Raw genomic sequence first — 6,894 nt, 5'->3', positions numbered from 1 at the left:
GAACCGTTCAACTTCAGCTTCTTCAGCGTTACTGGTTGGGGCATAGGCTTGGATTACCGTGATAGTGAATGGTTTGCTTTGGAAATGAATAGAGATCATTCTGTTGTTTTTGAGATTGCATCCAAGTACTGTATTTCGGACTCTTGTTGACCATGATGGCTACTCCAGTCTTTGTTAATGATGTCATGGGCTTTCCAGGTGGTGCTAGTGGTAAAGAACCCATGTGTTAATGCAGGAAACATAAGTGATATGGGTTCGATCCCAAGGTCAGTAAGATCACCTGAAGGAGGGCGTGGCAGCCCACTCCCATATTCTTGCCTGGAGAGTCCTATGGATAGAAGAGTCTGGTAGGCTATAGCCCATAGGTTTGCAAAGAGTCAGATATGAAGTGACTTAGCATGTATGCACATTGATGTCATGCTGCTTAATGGGGTAAGTTTATCTCAAGGTTCATGCTTTATAATTACACATAAACCTCTTACAGGGATAGTTGCCCTTTGGGAAAAAAATGAACCAAAAAAAAATTATTGTCCTGGGAAAAGCTTTTGGAACCAATAATAACAAGTATTCACCTCTGTGATGTCAGAGAAAGAATATGCATGCAGGAGCTGCTCTTTTCTTCTATACTCAAGGCTCTTATGCTAAAAGCAAGAGAAAAGCAGGAAGGTACAGGGTTTCTCTTTTGCAGTGACTTAACTTTATTGTTACAGTTGCTGAGACCAATGCTTTTTATGTAGTAACAAACAGATATAGTGTGGTTTTTTTAGAGCAGTGGTTCTTAATCGGACATACAATCCCTTAGAGGTTCTTTGGGAAATAGAAACGTGTTAGGGCATTTGCTGTCATGACCACTGGGGAGACCCTGCTGTCATTTAATAGGCAATTGTTAGGAATGCTGGGTGCTCTGAGTGTGTAGAAAGTCTTGCACAATGGCTGATTATATGGCTCTGCATGACTTGCTAATGTTCTGCTGAGTAACCATGTAAGTGAAAGATCTGTTTATAAATGAGCCTAGTAAAATCAAGTATTTTTGTGAATAGTTTTAGTACACACAGATTTTTCCAGTAATGCAACAACTGTGTAAATTTAGGAAAGATTATACTTTGTTAAGAACTTTACCAAGAGTGACTCATCATTTCTAAGAATCACACTGTAATTTCTCTGATTTTTGAGGCAGCAACACAATGAAATGAGTCCATTTGCATTTTTATCTGTACATTCACAATGATATTATCTATAGTAATGCACACCTACCTAATTCATTATGCTTACTAGCATAGTTATGTCTAAAATTTAAATATTAATATAGAGTATTTTGTTATAAATCAATTTATTGTCTCCATCACAGAACAGTTAATGATTTCTTTTTTAAATTGTGCATTGAGTCATGATATTACTTGTGAATATTGTATTGAGAGAATAAAAGTGATATTATAGAGATATTTGTTGCGTAAGTGAAGCATTGAGTCTGCTGGGATTGAGAACCGATGGTCTGGAGTCTTGTACCCAAAAGGATAGTTCTGAATAGTAAAAGTTTCTAGGAATACTTCTACTTGTAATACATTTCTGTTTTTTTCCAGAATAATATGTTCCAGACTTTTCTTATCACTAATTCTCATCTCATTTGTGTGTATGTATATGTGTGTGTGCATATGTGTGTGTGTGTGTGTGTGCATTTCCAATGATAGAAAGTCAGTGAGGCAATTAAAGATTTCAACAATTTAATTTTTGCACACACTATTTGTTTTGTCTTTGTTGTCTTTCAGCAACAAATAAACTAATAAAAATACCAAGTACTAAAGTAATTTATTGATTGGTATATACTTGATTTTTGAGCTAATTTAAGAATACCATTAGAGACACAGGTTTTTTGACTAACTGCAATAGGCAAAAACCTACTTATTTACTGAGGTCATTTGGTATCCAGTAGTAAGTCTGCTTTACAATAACTCCATCAGACAACAGCCATCTTTCAACTCTCTGATTATTTTGTCGTGTTTTTATAGACTGCCCTGAAAAAATTCTAAATTTAAATCTTTGCAGTGATATGGAAAACTCTACACATGCATTTATATTTTCAATTCCTATAATAGTTCTATAAATGAAAACAAAGGCAATAAAATCAGCCATAGAATGTTATGAAGCAATCATTACAGAACTATGAAAAATTGATTATATAGAACATCAAAACATTTTAGAATTGACTTTATAAGGAAAATCTTATTAAAAACACTATTGGCAAAAGGAGGAATATGAAAACAATAGGAATATACATGACAACTAGTGAAATAGAAAATGGAATATAAATGTCATATTAAAATGTGAACTAATAAAATGCAATATCACTTGTTTATATTGCTATATGAGTATCTTAATGGAGAGAAAAATCTTGAAATGGCAAGGAGATGAACTGGATGCCTCTGATTCAATTTCTGTGATTATTAATGAATAATTATATTTCTTTTCAGAACCATTTCTTCCTAAATATTCACGTGCTATCTGCCCTTTCTCCAGTAAGGTATTTCCCAGCAATGTACACCTGTGTGTGTGTGTTTTGGAGATGGTTGCAGTGTGTTTGATGGGATATGGAGGGAGGGGGACTGTAGTCTTTTGGAATTAGAAGTCAAAATAACGTAGAACACCAAGTAGGGCATTGTATAGTAAATATGGATGGCACATATCAGGTTATTTCCAGAACTCGGGATAGATTTTGAAACAATTCTACTTTGAAATTTTGTAAATGATACTTTTATAGATTCAGGTAGAGATTAAAAAAAAACAAAAAACAAAAAACAAAGATTCTACTTGTTTCATGAACTCCTAACATGCCTTGGAAAGCAATTTGCTTTTTAAGGGAAACATGAAGACAGTGGAGAAGTAATAATGCATAGTTGTCAGGAAAGGAATCCTATTCAAAGTGGATATTCTGCCTCTTGGATTTCTTTGGTCTAGTTGTAGCTCTCTATTTTTCACAGGCTGAGGGATGCAGAGACCCTCAAATGGGTTTTTGATGTCCTGTCCTCTCTTTTGGGCTTTACTTCAAGTTATTTTCAGCTTCTCTATTTTTTCATTTTCTTTCTCCCTTTTTCATAGATTTTTATAGTGTTTTATTGAGATAAATTTTATGTAGAATAAAATGCACAAATCTTAAGTACTACATAGTGGAGAAGCTTGAATACATACAAGCTCATGAAAACCCCAAGATCTGGATCCTAAACATACCCAACACCAAATTTACCCATTTCCTTTCCCAGTCAGGCTTCATCTCTGCCTTCACCCTCCAGACTCACCCTGCAGAAACCATTCTTTTGATTCGCTGGTGCTTAATTTTGTCTGCTCTGAAAAATTATGTCACATAATATGTATTTCTAGCCTGTCTTCTTTTGCTTAACAGATGCTTTTGAGCTTCATCCATGTTGCTGTGTATCAGTCCTTATTTGTATATCAAGAGAAGAATGGTTTAAACAGCCTCTACTCCAACCCTGAATCCCCAAGATCCTATAGCTAGTAAGTGAACAAACTACATTTCAAGTTGATGCCTTCTGGTTCCAAGTTCAGGATGGAATTTTTCTACCTTTGTTGCCCCCATAGTGAGTGTCCATGGGAACTGGAAGTCCTATGAAAATGCAGGTAGAAGAATAATTCTAGATTTAGATTTTCATTCAGTGAATCTCATTTTTATTTATTTATACCATAAAGTACATCAAGTCTTAAAAACAACAGGCTTCAAAATCATAGACTTGGGGCTGGCAAATGACAAAATCTAGCAAAATCTAAATTGATTGAAGTTAAGAGAGCATCTATATTTTCAGACATCTTCAGTTTTGGCCCCCACAATAGTTTATTTGTTTTAAATAATAGTTGCTATCTTTACTGTTTCTCTATCCTTATTAAAACTTCTGTCAAGAATTCAAGTTAGATTCCATGTATTAAAAAGCAGAGATGTTACTTTGCTGACAAATGTCTGTCTGAATAGTCAAAGCTTTGGTTATTCCAGTAGTCATGTATGGATGTGAGAGTTGGACCATAAAGAAGGCTGAGTGCCAAAGAATTGATGCTTTTAACTGTGTTGCTGGAGAATATTCTTGAGAGTCCCTTGGACTGCAAGGAGTTCCAACCAATAAATCCTAAAGGAAATCAACCCTGAATATTCACTGGAAGGGCTGATGCTAAAGCTCTAATACTGTGGCCACCTAATGCAAAGGGCTGACTCATTAGAAAAGACCCTGATGCTGGGAAGGATTGAAGACAGGAGGAGAAGGGAATAATAGAGCATGAGATGGTTGGATGGTATCACTGATTCAATGGGCATGAGTTTGAGCAAGTTCCAAGAGATGGAAAAGGACAGGGAAGGCTGACATGCTGCAGTCCATGAGGTTCCAAGAGTAAGACACAACTAAGCGACTGAACAATAACAACAATGAATGATGTCATACAATATCTGTCTTTGTTTGACTTACTTCACTTAGTATGATAAAATCTAGGTCCTCCCAAGCTGTTGTAAATAACATTACTTTATTCTTTTTTATGCCTGAGTAATATTCTGCTGTATGTATGCGCCACATCTGCTTTATCCATTAAATGTTACAACTGAACTTACTTACAAAACAGAAATAGACTCACAGGCATAGAAAACAAATTTATGTTACTGAAGGTGAAAGGGAACAGAGGAGAATAAATAGGAATTGGGGATTAACAGATACACATTATACTGTATATAAACTAGATAAACAGCAAGGACCTACAACATAGCACAGGGAACTATAGTCAATATCTTGTAATAACCCATAATGGAAAAGAAACTGAAAAAGAATATATAAATATGTATATGTATATAATATGTATAAAACTGAATCATGCTGTATGCCTGAAACATTGTAAATCAACTCTAGTTCAATAAATTATTACAGACAAAAAGTCATTGTTATTGCTAAATACAGTAAAGCTGAATTGAAAACAAATAATTCAGCTTTAAAAAAATAAGAAAGTCCTGTAATGTGTGACAACATGGGTGAATCTTGAGGACATAATGCTAAATTAAATAAGGCAGTTATAAAAGAACAAATACTTTTAGGTATATATAATTTCGCTTACATGAGATGTCTGCTCACAGAAGCAGATAACAATAGTCAAACTCACAGAAGCAAAGCTTTGAAATATGGCTGCTAGAGGCTAGGATAAGTGCAAAACACAGAGCCACTAACCAACAGGAATAAAATTTCAGTTTTGCAGAGTGTGCCTATAGATAAAAATACTGTATTACGCACTTAGTCTGTTAAGAGGATAGACCTCATGTTGTGTTGTTTCCACAACGAAGGATAAAATTCCATGAACCACTTACATTTCAATAGAAACTCATTAAAAATGTAAATTCAAGTATGTTCTTTTAGTCAATGATGAAATCTCAGGAAAAGAGAAACAGAAAATCCTGTTGATAAATAATTTCAGTAATGCATAGTGAATAAAGTCTCTTCAATCAATCAATCAAAAAGGAAAAGAATATATAATAATGATAAAACAAGGTTTCAGTTTTAGACTACTTCATAGTTGAGTTGCTCCTGATTGTACACAATTACCAGCTTCCTAGGTAGCACGGTGATAAAGAACCTGTCTGCCAAAGCAGGACAGGTTTGATTTCTGAGACACAGGTTTGATCTCTGAGTCAGGAAGGTCCCCTGGAGGTGGGCATGGCACCCACTCTAGTATTCTTGCCTGGAAAATTTCATGGACAGAGGGGCCTGGCAAGCTACAGTTCATGGGGTTGCATAGAGTTAGACATGACTGAAGCAACATAGTGCCCATGCTCTTATACAGTTAAAGTGAAATGATTCAAGCAATAATTCAGATATTATATTTTGTGTTCTAGTAAGTATTATAAAGAAAAATCATATCGGCTTATTATACTGACTTTGAAAATATTAAAAGTGCTTTAGGGATTAAAAACATGATTTACTAGGTTATATCATTGTAGTTTATTGTATTGTTTGTTGTAATTTTGCATCCTCTGAAAAAATAGTCATGAAATGTTATATTTTATCTCCTCATGTAATTTCTCATCTGGCCAATCCTCCTCCTTCTTCCTTCTCTTCCTCTCCAATTTCATCATTCCTACTCTAACCTCACAAATTTAGCTAGCTAATTATCTGAATTTTTTAATCCTCATGATGGAACTTAAGAAAAAAAATTTAAATGTCTGCACAAATGCCTAAAGAAAAAGGACACAGAATTTTTCCAAAGCAAGCCTCTTCTTCTGATACTCTACTGCTCAAATTTAAGGTCAGCAACCCAGCAGGAATTAGAGGAACTCAATCCTTCTAAATGTGTTTGAGCAATCTACGGTGACCAAACAGCCAGCTGTATTTGCTCACATTTTCTGCTGCACTGAGACCCAGTTGCACTCTCCTTAGGTCAGGAGGAAAGCTCTGACTGACCTCATTGGGAGTTTTGCCAGTAAAAGGACAATAATATTGGGCTCCTGACAGCAAGTGAAGTTTTTACAGGATCGCCAAGAATCAGATTGCATCTTCAGCTCCTACTGTAGGCAAGGGAGAGAATAAAAATAAAGTGGGTATAGAAACAAACAGAAACAAACAAACAAACAAAAAAGCATACAAACAAGACAGGTACCTATTTTAGAAGAATGATTTTCTTTTTTTTTTTTTTTTGTTTTTATTTTATTTTATTTTATTTTTAAACTTTACATAATTGTATTAGTTTTGCCAAATATCAAAATGAATCCACCACAGGTATACATGTGTTCCCCATCCTGAACCCTCCTCCCTCCTCCCTCCCCATTCCATCCCTCTGGGTCGTCCCAGTGCACCAGCCCCAAGCATCCAGTATCGTGCATCGAACCTGGACTGGCAACTCGTTTCATACATGATATTTTACATG

Source organism: Bubalus bubalis, chromosome 6 (genome assembly GCF_019923935.1).
Source record: "Bubalus bubalis isolate 160015118507 breed Murrah chromosome 6, NDDB_SH_1, whole genome shotgun sequence".
Taxonomy (NCBI): Eukaryota; Metazoa; Chordata; class Mammalia; order Artiodactyla; family Bovidae; genus Bubalus; species Bubalus bubalis.
This window is presented reverse-complemented; position numbering follows the sequence as displayed.